Source organism: Terrapene carolina, unplaced genomic scaffold (assembly GCF_002925995.2).
Source record: "Terrapene carolina triunguis isolate 2854851 unplaced genomic scaffold, T_m_triunguis-2.0 Scaffold96, whole genome shotgun sequence".
Taxonomy (NCBI): domain Eukaryota; kingdom Metazoa; phylum Chordata; order Testudines; family Emydidae; genus Terrapene; species Terrapene triunguis.
In genome coordinates, this window is record NW_020664447.1 from 64764740 (window position 1) to 64779596 (window position 14857).

Below are 14857 nucleotides of genomic sequence, written 5' to 3' on the forward strand. Positions count from 1 at the left end.
AGAATGGCCATGCTGGGTCAGACCAATGGTCCATCTAGCCCATCTTTTGACAGTGGCCAATGCCAGGTGCCTCAGAGGGAATTAACAGAACCGGTAATCATCAAGTGATCCATCCCATGTCACCCATTCCCAGATTCTGGCAGAGGCTAGGGATGCTTCAGAGCATCGTTCTGCCCATCCTGGCTAATAGCTATTTATGGACCTATCCTCCATTACCTTATCTAGTTCTTTTTTTAACCCTGTTATAGTCTTGGCCGTCACAACATACTCCTTTTGTTTGTTTTAAACCTGCTGCCTATTAATTTCATTTGGTGACCCCTAGTTCTTGTGTTATGAGAAGGAGTATATAAAACTTCCTTGTTTACTTTCTCCACACCAGTCATGATTTTACAGATTTCTATCATATCCTTCCCTTAGTCAACTATTTTCCAAACTGAAAAGTCCCAGTCTTATTAATCTCTCCTCATATGGAAGCTGCTCCATACCCCTAATCATTTTTGTTGCCCTTTTCCAATTCCAATATATATTTCTTCAGATGGGGTGACCAGATCTGCATACAGTATTCAAGATGTGGGTGTATCATGGATTTATATAGAGGCAATATGATATTTTCTGTCTTATTATCTATCCCTTTCCTAATGATTCCCAACATTCTGTTAGCTTTTTTGACTGCCACTGCACATTAAGTGGATGTTTTCAGAGAACTATCCACAATGACTCCAAGATCTTTTTCTTGAATGGTAACAGCTAATTTAAACCCTATCATTTTACACATATAGTAAGGATTATGTTTTCTAATGTGCATTATTTTGCATTTATCAACATTGAATTTCATCTGCCATTTTGTTGCTCAGTCACCCAGTTTTGTGAGATCCTTTTGTAACTCTTTGTAGTCAGGTTTGGATTTAACTATCTTGAGTAGTTTGGTATCATCTGCAAATTTTGCCACCTATTTACCCCATTTCCAGATCATTTATGAATATGTTGAACAGTACTGGTCCCAGTAGAGACCCCTGGGGTACACCACTATTTACCTCTCTCCATTCTGAAAATTGACGACTTATTCCTATCCTTTATTTCCTATCTTTTAACCAGTTCCTGATCTACGAGAGGACCTTCCCTCTTATATCATGACATTTTACTTTGCTTAAGAGCCTTTGATGAGGGACCTTGTCAAAGGCTTTCTGAAAATCAAGGTACACTATATCCACTGGATCACCCTGGTCCACATGTTTGTTGACGCCCTCAGAGAATTCTAGTAGATTCGGGAGGCATAATTTCCCTTTACAAAAACCATGTTGACTCTTCCCAACAAATCATGTTCATCTCTCTGTCTAATAATTCTGTTCTTTACTATAGTTTCAACCAATTTGCCCGGTACTGAAATTAGACTTACTTGCCTGTAATTACTAGGATCACCTCTGGAGCCTTTTTAAAAAATCGGTGTCACATTAGCTATCCTCCAGTCATCTGGAACAGAAAGTTGATTTAAATGATAGGTTACAGACTACAGTTAGTAGTTCTGCAATGTCACATCGGAGTTCCTTCAGAACATTTGGGTGAATGCTATCTGACACTGGTGATTATTACTGTTTAATTTATCAATGTGTTCCAAAACCACCTGTACGGACATCTCAATCTGGGACAGTTCCTCAGATTATTCACCTAACAAGAATGGCTCAGGTTTGGGAATCTCCCCCACATCCTCAGCTATGAAGTCCAATGCAAAGAATTCATTTAGTTTCTCCATAATGGCCTTATCTTTCTTGAGTGCTCCTTTAGCATCTCGATCGTTCAGTGGCCCTGCTGGTTATTTAAGCAGGCTTCCTCCTTCTGATGTACTTAATTTTTTTTTTTTTTTGCTGTTACTTTTGAGTCTTTGGCTAGCTGTTCTTCAAATTATTTTTTGGCCTTCCTAATTATATTTTTACACTTCATTTGCCAGAGTTTATGCTCCTTTATATTTTCCTCAATAGGCTTTAAATTCCACTTTTTAAAGGATGCTTTTTTGCCTCTAACTGCTTCTCTTATTTTGTTGTTTAGACACAGTGGCACTTTTTTGGTTCTTTTACTATGTTTTTTAATTTGTGATATACATTTAAATTGAGCCTCTATTATGGTGTCTTTTAAAAGTTTCCATGCAGCTTGCAGGGATTTCACTTTTGGCACCGTACCTTTTAATTTCTGTATTACTAAGTTCCTCATATTTGTGTAGTTCCACTTTCTGAAATTAAATGCTACCGTGGTGGGCTGCTTTGGTGTTTTTCCCTGACAGGGATGTTAAATTTTATTATGTTATGGTCACTATTACCAAGCAGGTTTCAGAGTAGCAGCCGTGGTAGTCTGTATCCGCAAAAAGAACAGGAGTACTTGTGGCACCTTAGAGACTAAGAAATTTATTTGAGCATAAGCTTTCGTGGGCTACCGCCCACTTCATCAGATGCATAGAATGGAACATATAGTAAGAAGCTATATATACATACAGAGAACATGAAAAAGTGGAAGTAGCTATACCAACTGTAAGAGGTTAATTAATTAAGATGAGCTATTATCAGCAGGAGAAAAAAAAACTTTTGTTGTGATAATCAAGATGGCCCATTTTAGACAGTTGACAAGAAGGTGTGAGGATACTTAACATGGGGAAATAGATTCAATATGTGTAATGACCCAGCCACTCCCAGTCTCTATTCAAACCCAAGATAATGGTATCTAGTTTGCATATCAATTCAAGCTCAGCAGTTTCTCGTTGGAGTCTGTTTTTGAAGCTTTTCTGTTGCAAAATTGCTACCTTTAAATCTGTTACTGAGTGACCAGAGAGGTTGAAGTGGTCTCCTACTGGTTTTTGAATGTTATGATTCCTTATGTCAGTTTTGTGTCCATTTATTCTTTTGCGTAGAGACTCTTCGGTTTGGCCAATGTACATGGCAGAGGGGTATTGCTGGCACATGATGGCATATATCACATTGGTAGATGTGCAGGTGAACGAGCCCCTGATGGCGTGGCTAATGTGATTAGGTCCTATGATGGTGTCATTTGAATAAATATGTGGACAAAGTAGTTCAGCTATATTCACCTCTTGAACTAGATTCTGTGCTCCACTTAGGACTAAATCAAGAATTGCCTCTCTTCTTGTGGGTTTCCAGGACTAGCTGCTCCAAGAAGTAGTCTTTTAAGATGTCAAGAAACTTTATCTCTGCATCCCATCCTGAGGTGACATGTACCCAGTCAATATGGGGATAGTTGAAATCCCTCATTATTATTGAGTTTCTTATTTTTATAGCCTCTCTAATCTACCAGAGCATTTGACAATCAACATCACCAACCTGGTCAGGTGGTCGTTAGTGTGTCCCTACTGCTACATTCTTATTATTAGAGCATGGAATTTCTATTCCTAGAGATTCTATGGCACAATTGTGTTGGTGTCACTAGGCATCACCCTAGGTAACTCAGGGGGGTGGAAGACCGCGAGAGTCGAAGAAGCCCCCCCGCTCTAGGCCAAAGTGAACCAAAGCCCCTCCATGTTAAACTTTACTAACCTCACAGGCCAGCAGCTGGAAAACAGTAGTGATAAGGGGAACCTACATGCTTCTAGCTGAAGGACAAGATAACTTGCAGAAGGGAACAGTGCGAACAAGCTGCACAGCCAAAGTCGTTTAATGTAACTGCTGCAGGGAGAGGAAGGGGGGGAGGTAGGGAAAAAAGAAAAGAATAAAAAGGGAAAAACTGCTTGTATCAGTGCGCTTGATTTGAGACATGCTGGTCTCCTAGTGCCTATTCAGAGCTCTTGAATAAACTTTGTCTGCTTCTCCACCCTGGTGTGTTCATTGGCGCGAAGCACACCGGGCAACGAACCCCGCTGTTGCCCCCTCGGGCCCTCTGTGCCGGCAACAATTGGATTCATTTAAGATTTTTACTTCATTTGACTAAATAATAAATAAAATAAATAAATAAATAATTTATATTTATAAAAAAATCTGTGCTTTCTTTAACATATAGTGCCACTCTCCCACCAGCACAACCTATTCTATCTTTCTGATGTATTTTGTACTCTGGTATTATCATGCCCCATTGATTATACTCATTCCACCAAGTTTCTGTGATGCCTATTACAGCAATATCCTCATTTAATGTGAGACACTCAAATTCACCCATCTCGTTATTTAGAATTCTAGCATTTGTATATGAGCACTTAAAAAAAATTGTCACTTTTTAGCTGTCTGCCATTATGTAATCTAATTGACAGGGATTCTATTTGACTGTTTCTCATCAGATTCTACCCGTATTTTATCATCTTCTATCCTCTCCTCCTTACTGGGATATAGAGAATCTCCATTCATAGATCCTCCCCTAAGGGATGTCTCTGTCCGAACCACGTGCTCCGTCCCACCTGTCGGCTTTCCCCCAGCCCTTAATTTAAAAACTGCTCTACAACCTTTTAAATTTTACGTGTTAGAAACTGATGCACAGTAATTTGCTGTGTAAACAAGCCCCAAGTTTCTGTCACTTATGCAGTGCAGTAAGGTTTCCTCTGATCACCAGAAATTTACAGAATTTTTTTTTCAAAAAACAAGACAACAATGACTGCACAGGACTTGTTCAACAATTACCAAAATCAGATTAACTAATCCTGAAAGAAGTTGGAGGGCCAAATTCTCTTAATTCACTTTGGATCTATCTACAGCTTTTCCACATACACTACCACTGGGCATCAATAAGAATTCTATTCAGAACAAGGAAGATATCCACATTACAGACTCAAAAAGAGAAAATTGCCCTTTGATTGATGGGGCTGGATGAAAAGAAAGAGAAAATGGTGCTAGCTTTTGAAAAACCTGTTTGAACAGAAGACTCTAACCCAATTAATGCATTATTAGTAGTCAAAAATTATTCTTCATTTCTTTTATCAAGTAAGAGAATATTTACTATTTTCATTTCCATTTTTTTTTAGCACTAAGCTGCTTTTAAAAGTTACATAAATTGGAAGATTTATTTTTCTTTAATGTTGCCTTACTTGTTTTAAATTGAATACAAAATTAATTGACAATTCCACTTCAAGGCTAGCTATGGAAGATTTGAAAATGTAAAAAGCATGTTTGAAAGATCTACATATTATATCCTACACACCACAACTGACTGAATTTTGAAGGTCAAAACCAACCCAAAACAATTTTCTTAACCTTGCTGCACATCAGGCTCTGCTGTAAAATGAATTAATGTGGTGTGAGAAATGTTTTAGATACTTTAAATTTTTGAAACCAGAATGAGACAATTGTATAATTAACAGATGCTCATAACAGACATTATGGCAGCAACATTCCTATTATAAATTTAAGCCAAACAGAGTAATGTTCTTTTGCAAAATGAAGACTAACTATGAGACTGTTACATTCTGGTAAAACCACACTTATAAGAATATGCAGATTAAAACAGACACCATAGAAAATGGCAGTTTCAAACTCTTTTTTCTTATATCTGGTTGACTGTTCATATTATTTGTAAATGTGTTTTACACGTTCTTTAAAAACAGGGTATAACTATATCCAAGGAAATTCCATGCTAGAAACTTCCACTGCTGCTACTATGGAACTACCATGAAAAGAACAGGGCTGCTATAAGGAATGGCAGGTATTTGAGATATAGATATATATTTCTCAGATTAACATTGTGCTATAAAGCTGAAATTGGAGGAATCTTCCTCACCTTACCCTGACCTACAAGAGAGCAGGCTGACAAGAGTGTCTGCTATGTTCTTCAGAAGGGGAGAGCGATCAACTTGTTAAAAGAGGCAGTGAGCAACCAAGCGAGACAGCGAGCTAGTTGAGGGAAAGCCAGTGGTAGAAGGTGGCGTCTCCTCTTCAAGGGAATCCCGGGAGTACTGCAAGGGTATGGAAAATCTCCTCGCGATGTGAAGATAAAAGAGCTGCTGTTAAGGGCAAAGACAAGGTATGGTAGAGAGCTCCATTGAAAAATGCAAGAAAAGCTCTAATCTTACCATGGTTACACCGTCAAGTAAAAAATAAATGTATACCACCAACTTTGCACTCACAAGCTGGCTAACAATTACATGAACAACAAAAAATGTGCTAACAATGAAAGAGGAAAAATAGTAGAAAAAAACAAATTTAATTCAAATTGCTCTCAAGTTTACAAATAAATAATTTTATTTATTTCGCATTTTCAAACTGCTTTCTTAACTTTAATCCTCACACCACCACTTTGAAGTATGCAATTATCATTCTCGTTTTACAGATGAAAATACTAAGGCACACAGAGAATAAGTGACTATCCAAAATCACAGAGTGAACCAGAATCTGAGCTAACATTAGAACTCATGAAGTTTCTGGCTCCCACCCCCCCACCCTTTGTTCTGAGCCCACTTGATCATGTTGCTTTCCATCAGTGAAAATTTATTTAGCTATAGTAAACCCTGATAGTAAAGCTAGGCAGAAATCCCCCACCCACACCTAGAAATTTTCAATTTGTTTTCGAAAAAACAAATGTTTTCATCCAAAAAATTCAGAACACTTCATGAAAAGAACTCTTTTTGGCAAAAAATAAGCTTGTGAAAAGTCCAAAAACCCAGTTTTGCCTCAACAAACAATTGTAATGGAAAATTATTGACCAGCCCAACTGACAAACCCTTCTAAATCATGACAAGCAACCTAAATGGCACTGGAGTTTTTAAGACTTGATTTCAGCATTATTTGTATGCTTTTCAACAGAATTCCCTTCTTTCCTATTTTGAAACATTACTGTCTTAGGAGGAATTTCAGAACCTTTCATTCATGGAATGTAGCTTAGATCTATGTTCTATAACAGAAGTGACCAAATATACTGACCCTCCAAGCCGCATAAGACAATCTTCAGAGTTTGAGAGTAGGGGGACATCTGCCAGAGCAAGGCTTCAAGTCTTGCAGTGGGGTGGTGCGGCTCAGGGCTTCTGCCCTGTGAGGAGGGCGGTCTTTGGGCTTCAACCCCACGAGGTGCACCTGCTGGGGCTTCAGCCTTGCTCCTGCTGAAACCCCAACAGGTGTGCCCCACTCCTGATGAAGCCATAAGCCCCACCACCCTAGTCTGATGGGGGAGAATGGGAGAGGGGGGTGCTCCATAAGCTGCACTTTAATTGTAAAAGACTGCATGTGGCTCTCAAGCCATGGTTTGGCCACCCCCATTCTATAAAATACTAAGTACACTGCCGGAGTTAAATAATAATTGTGCGCAGAAAGCTGGATTGCTTTACAGTGACCATCATGGACTGATTTGTGATTATGACGATTTCACATGGCACATAGTGCTCTAGGATTTTTTTAAAAATGATGCTTTAATGTCATATATTTTTGCTTCATCAAAAAATCTATTTAGTGTTGATGAAAGGTGCAAAATTTACAGCAGTCAACAATGACCACCTCTCTTTATCAAAAGAAGGGGAACAACATGGGTAGTGACAATGTATATTTTTAAAAAATACCTTCCACCAAAGGGCAACAAATCTTATTTTGGATGGGATCTCCCCTACCTCTACCACACATACCCCACTCTATCACCATCACCACTATGTCATGTTTTTTAACCTCAGCGAAGACACCTCCAACAACATATCAACTACTTTGGCGGTTTCTATGATAGGAACAACTATGCACTAGGAACTGAACTGAGACCACCAATTTATTTCACAAAGAGCAGCAGGAATCTATCACCTGACAATATTTTCTGGCTACTAGTGACCCGAGCCCAATATGAACTGGAGATAGAGACATGAAAGAAATAATATAATCATTCAAACTAACAATTATAAAGAAAATAGAAGGAAAGATGCACGAGTAGCAACTGAACTATTTGAACTTGAGAGCTAAATTGTTATTTAAAAATAGACTTTTGTTTGACCTGGAAAGTTCACTTGAAGATGGGAAATCTGTAAGAAGGAAAGTAATGGCCACTTGGCCAGAAAAATCTATAAAAGTTGCACATCATAATACATCTAAATGCAATTTTATTTGACGAGGATGTTTTGATTTGTTTTTTAAAGGAATTAGATTTCCTTTAATTTGTAGTTTTAAATTAGTGTTTTTGTATTTGTAAAAATTAATACCACTTAGCAACCTGATGCCCGTAAGCAAATGAGGTGTTTAGCTGATTAACTTTCAAAATCTGAGCACACAAACTTTCTCATTATCCTTGGCACCATCACTTGCATTATGCTTTTTATTCTACCAATATGCTTTTACATTACAGTGATATCTCGGTTGGAAAATTAGTTGCAATTGTTATGAGAGCATCTGTTGAAAGCTGCTGTTTCTATTTCTGCCTTTTCATGAGTGTGTTTCTGGTATCTGATTGCTTTTTCCAACCAGGCCAAAAAAGCATCTCCTTCTGTATCACCTAACTTTGCAGTTATAGCAATACATCTTTGGGGTAAGCTTTAAATATTTAAACTTTTAGAAACAAAATAAGAACTTTGAGCACAAGAGCAAAAATTCAGCCACAAAACTTCCCAAGGGGACATTTCAGCATTTTACTACAAAGATATGCACATGCCTAAATTGAGGTAGATGCATGGTTTGTGTTTCTGTAAAGGACAGTTACCTGTTCCGTAACTGGCGTTCTTCGAGATGTGTTGCTCCTGTCTATTCCACAGTAGGTGTGCGTGCTCACCACGTGCACCGGTGCCGGAAGTTTTTCCCTTAGCAGTATCCATAGTGGGGGAGCACCGCTGCGACCCCTGGAGTGGCGCCGATATATCGCGCCATAAAGGGGGCTGCATGCTCCCCACACCCTCGGTTCCTTCTTGCCAGACAACTCCAACAGAGGGGAAGGAGGGTGGGATGTGGAATAGACAGGAGCAACACATCTCAAAGAACGCCAGATACGGAACAGGTAACTGTCCTTTCTTCGAGTGATTGCTCCTGTGTATTCCACAGTAGGTGACTCCAAGCTATACCTGACGGAGGTGGGTAGGAGTTCTAAATGATAAGTGTTAAGGGTTACCAGGGCGGAGCACCGCCCTACCAAACCCCGCGTCGTCCCTTGCTTGGGAGACGATCGCATAGTGCGATGAAAAAGTGTGGACAGAGGACCACGCAGCAGCCCTGCAGATGTCCTGAATAGGGACATGAGCCACATAGGCCGCTGACAAGGCCTGGGCTCTCGTCGAATGCGCCTTCAGAATAGGAGGTGGGTGAACCCCAGCCAGGTCATAACATGTGCATATGCACAAGGTGATCCAGCGGGAGATCCGCTGGGTGGAAACCGGTTGTCCTCTCACGCGCTCGGCCGATGCAATGAAAAGCTGAGGGGATTTCCAGAATGGCCTTGTTCGGTCTAAGTAAAAGGCCAGCACCCTACGCACATCTAGCATGTGTAGGCGTCGTTCCTCATTGGAGGAATGGGGCTTAGGACACAGGACTGGCAGGAAGATGTCCTGGTCCATATGAAACGCCGAGACCACCTTCGGCAGGAAGGCCGGGTGCGGGCGAAGCTGGACCTTCCCTTTATTGGAAACAGTGTACGGGGGTTCTGAGGTCAGCGCCCTAAGCTCCGAAACTCTGCGTGCTGAGGTGATAGCCACCAAAAACGCCACTTTCTCAGATAAGTGGGACCAGGAGCATGTGGCCAAAGGCTCAAAGGGAGGCCCCATGAGGCGTGACAGTACCAGGTTCAGGTCCCAAGGCAGGATCGGGGGTCTAGCATAAGGGAACGCTCTGTCCAAACCCTTTAAAACCTGGAAGTCATGTGGTGGGAGAACACGGACTGTCCCGCCACCGGAGGGTGGAAGGCCGAGATGGCCACCAGGTGCACCCTGATCGAGGAGGGCACCAGCCCTTGGGTCCTAAGGGACAGGAGGTAGTCCAGGACCAGCTGGAGCGGAGCAGACGCGAGGGAGGAACCTCTCTCCCTCGCCCATATGGAGAACCGATACCACTTAGCCAGGTAGGACCTCCGTGTGGACGGCTTCAAGCTCTCAAGCAGAACCCGTCTAACAGCCTCAGTACACCTCCCCTCCTCCGCATCTAGCCACGGAGCAGCCACGCTGTCAGGTGGAGCGGGGCCAGGTTGGGATGGAGGAGACGACCTCCATCCTGGGAGAGGAGGTCCGGGCGGAGCGGCAGCCTGCAAGGGGGGGCTGCCAAGAGTTGCAGTAAGGTCCCGTACCAACGTGGACGGGTCCAATCCAGGGCTATCAGGATAATCCTTTCCCCGTCTGATTTCACCTTCTGTAGGACCCTGCCTATGAGGGGAAAGGGCGGGAAGGCGTACATCGGGGCCCCGACCAATTGAGCAGGAACGCATCCGTCATGGCCCCTTCGCCCTCTCCCACCCTGGAGCAGAACCTGAGACACAGGCGATTCTGGGCGGTGGCGAACAGGTCCACCTCGGGAGTACCCCACCATAGGAAGATCCCCTGCGCTACCTCCCTGCGTAGGGACCATTCGTGTTGTTGTGAGAACACCCTGCTCAGGCGATCCGCGAGCGTGTTGCTCTCGCCGGGCAGGTGGAACACTCGGAGGAGGATGTCGTGGGCTATACAGAACTCCCACAGGAGCTGGGCTTCCTGGCATAAGGCCGTGGAGCGCGTGCCCCCTTGCCTGTTGATATAATACATTGTGGTGGCATTGTCCGTGAGGACTCTGACCACCTTCCCTTGTAAACGCTGGCGGAAAGCCACGCACGCCAGGCGCACTGCCCTGAGTTCCCTGACATTTATGTGTAGGGCCAGTTCCTCGGACAACCACAACCCCTGGGTCCTGAAGCCCTCCACGTGGGCCCCCCCAGCCCAGGTCCAAGGCATCCGACACTAGATCTAATGTGGGAGGGGGATCGCGGAAGGGAACCCCCTGGAGCATATTGCTCGGGAGAGACCATTGCAGGCCTGCCACCACCGTTGGCGGCACAGTGACGATCTTGTCTAGAACGTCCCTGGCCTGTGAGTACCAGGAGGCCAGCCAGAGCTGAAGGGGTCTCATCCTGAGCCTAGCATGTCGCACCACCGAGGTGCATGCCGCCATGTGGCCGAGGATTTGAAGGCACACCCGTGCCATGGTCACCGGGAAGGCCGTGACCGAGGCGATGAGGCCTTTGAGCGCTCGAACCTGTCCCTGGGAAGGGAGGCCGTGGCCGCCCGGGAATCTAGCAGCGCTCCTATGAATTCTATGCGTTGAACGGGTATTAACGTGGATTTTTCCTCATTTACCACTAAATGAGGAAAAATTTGCCCTTGATCAGCCAGTCGTCCAGGTAGGGGAAGATCTGCAGCTCTCTCCTCCTGAGGTGGGCCGCTACCACCGCCATACACTTTGTGAAGACCCTGGGGGCCGTAGAGAGGCCAAAGGGGAGGACCGTAAACTGGTAGTGGTCCTGACCCACCAGGAAACGGAGGAAGCGCCTGTGACCCTCGAAAACGTGGATGTGAAAGTACGCATCCTGGAGGTCCAGCACTGCAAACCAATCCCCCGGGTCTAGGGAAGGAATAATAGAGGCTAGGGACACCATGCGGAATTTGCAGCAAACCAAGAACTGGTTGAGCTTCCACAGATCGAGGATGGGCCGAAGCCTGCCCTTTGCCTTCGGGATGAGGAAATACCTGGAATAGAATCCCTTGCCCCGGAATTCCCAAGGAACCCTCTCCATGGCTCCCAGGGAAAGGAGGTGTTGTACCTCCTGATCTAGAAGGAGCACATGCTCTGGGTCCCCCGCCGACTCCCTGGCCGGAGGGCAACTGGGAGGGGGCGAAACAAACTGCAACCTGTACCCTAGGGATATAGTGTTGAGGACCCAGCAGTCCGTAGTGATACGGAACCATTGCAGACGGAAGGCAGGTAAACGATTGGCAAACCTGAACTTTATTAACTGGGGGGGGGGGGGGTTAACCTGGCAACAGGCCCGGTGACCCCCCGCAAGCAGTCAAAAACGCTGCTTCCCTGGCCTCCTGGCCTTACAGGGCCCCGGATGAGGAGGCGAACAGGATTGGCGTTGTGACCGACTCCTCTGCTCCCGCTGCTTCTTAGGCAGGGGCTCATATCTGCCCCAAGCCTGGGGAGCGGAGGTATGAGGCCTGGGCTTGTCCTTGGCCGGCGGGACGTACAGGCCTCGTGTCTGCAGGGTGGTACAGGAGTCTTTCATCCTGTGCAGACGCGTGTCTGTTTGGTCTGCAAACAGGGCCCGACTGTTGAATGGCAGGTCCTGCATGATCGACTGGGACTCAGCCGATAGCCCAGAGACCAAAAGCCAGGACGCCCTTCTCATGGAGACGGCCGCAGCCATCGAACAGGTGGCCGTGTCCGCCACATCGGAGGCCACCTGGAGCACTGCTTTAGCTGCCGCCGTACCTTCCTCAACCAGGGCCCGGAACTCCTTCCTGTCCTTCTCGTGGAGGGAGGGCTCAAACTTAGGAAGGGACCCCCAAAGGTTAAAATCATATCTGCTCAAGAGTGCCTGGTGGTTGGCCACTCGGAGCTGAAAACTCGCAGATGAATAAACCTTTCTTCCAAAGGAGTCCAGCCTGTGAGCGTCTTTGTCCTTGGGGTTGGGAGCGGGTTGGCCGTTTCTCTCCCGGTGGTTCACGGACTCCACCACTAGAGAGTTCGGAGTTGGGTGAGAGTAGAGGTACTCGTGCCCCTTTGTGGGCACAAAGTACTTTCGCTCGGCCTTTTTGGAGATAGGGCCGAGGGAGGCCGGGGTTTGCCAGAGGCTAGTAGTAATATTGGTCACGCGTTGATGTAGCGGGAGGGCCAAACGCCCCGGCGCCGAGGAGGTAAGGACATTGAACAATGTGTCCGAGGGTTCCTCCATCTCCTCAGCCTGGAGCTAGAGGTTCGATGCCACCCTCCTGAGCAGCTCCTGGTGAGCTCTGAAATCCTCCTGAGAGACAGGAGGAAGGGCAGCCACGGAGTCATCCGGTGCCAAGGAGGTCGGTGGCGCGGTGTCGTCGGTACCCTGCGGTACCGGTAGTCCGACATCCTGACCCTGGGCCCGAGTCGGTGCCAGAGGGTCGGTGCCCACTGCCTCATCATGGTGCCGAGGCGGCGACGTCAGCTGGGCCTGGGACACTCCCTCCACGGAGCGGTGTCCCGATGGTGCCGGTGCCTAGGGCCACGGTGCCCATTGGCACCACTGTCCCTGCAGGGAATGGCCTGGCCCTGGGACACGAGGGGGCCCGGAAGGGCTGGCTGGTCCTGCGGCACCGAGCGGCTCGAAGAGGGACGGTTGCGTGCCGAAGCGGAGGTTCGGGATGAACGGACGGTGCCGTACGAACGGCTGGAGCGGTCCCGAACATGACGTCTCCGGCCCCTGGAGGAGGAGGAGGACAGGTAGAAGTCTTGGGTGCTGTCCCTGTACTCTCTCCAGCGCCCAAGGCCACGACGCCTCGGTGCCTGGGACTCCGGGGACGAACTCCAAGCCTGGCGCCTTCCACGGCGGGTGCCGGAGTATGAATGCGGGTGCCAACGATGACGAGACCTGTCCCTGTGGGCATGGCTCAAAGAGGAGCAACGACGTCTTTTGGCACCTCCTCTACGGTCCCCAGGAGTGGAGGAGTTAAGCTCGCTCGCAGATGACCCTGCTCGCGGCGTGGAGACGTGCCTCGGTCCGCAGCTCGGCCCTTCAAGCCGGAACGACGCCTCAACCTCGGAGACGTCTGGAGAAGGTTGATAGGCACCTAGAGGCGGCTTCCCACGGGAGTGGGGGCCCGATTGAGGCAGCACTCCCGGCACCGGAAGCGTAAGGATGTTGCACGTGGCCTGAGCTGCCTCTGGCGTCGAAGGCATTCTCACCTCTGGAGAGGCCCGCGTGGACGGCACCAGACTACTCCACTCCACCCGAGTCGGAGGTCTCAGTCCCGATGGGGATCATGGGCTGCCCAACTCGGGTCTGGCCTCACCCCGTTCTTTCTCCCGGCGCCGCTGAGTCTTCTCTTGCTTCTTAGAAGGGGAGCGGTGCCGGCTCGTCGACAGTGCCTCGCTGCGCACTGACGACGCGGAATCAGGACGACGCACCGGAGGTGCTTCGCTACGCGCCGAAGAGGCGGTGCGCGTGGCGGGGTTGACTCGACGCACCGGTGCCGGGGCAAATGCCGACTCCATTAGGAGAGCTCGGAGTTGGATCTCACGCTCCTTCTTTGTTCGTGGCTTGAAGGAGCAGCAAATTTTACACTTCTCACTAATGTGAGCCTCGCCCAGACAGCGAAGACACTGAGTGTGTGGATCGCTTCTGGACATAGAGTTGCGACAAGAGTCGCACGACTTGAAGCCTGGGCCACGGGGCATGCCCCGAGCCAGGCACTAACAAAAGAAAGTTCAGCAAGGAAAGTTCAGTGAAACTGGATACCACTAAGGCTATAAATGCTGCAGCCAAGGCTGGAGCACAAAGTTCCGACTACCTTCACTGGCGGCAAGAAGGAATTGAGGGTGGGGGGAGCATGCAGCCCCCTTTATGGCGCGATATATCGGCGCCACTCCAGGGGTCGCAGCGGTGCTCCCCCACTACGGATACTGCTAAGGGAAAAACTTCCGGCACCAGTGCACGTGGCAAGCACGCACACCTACTGTGGAATACATAGGAGCAATCACTCGAAGAAGAACCTTTATTGCAATGAAGCAGACAGATCCTATGCTGTACTATGCAGGAAGGTGTCTAGGGTCTGTCTATGACATAGGGCTGATGCTGGCCTCAGAAACATGAAGCCTTGAGAGTGGGACCTCCATCTGAAAGGAATGAAAAGGGAGGAAGCATTAGAGCTAGGCTGATCTGACAGAAGATATCTTGCGTCTGAGAGAACCTATAAGGTAGGCTGTGTAGACCTGTGCTATGAACACCCAACCTTTGGGAGAAGGCTTGGACTGGACTTTACCTAATTAACAACAAT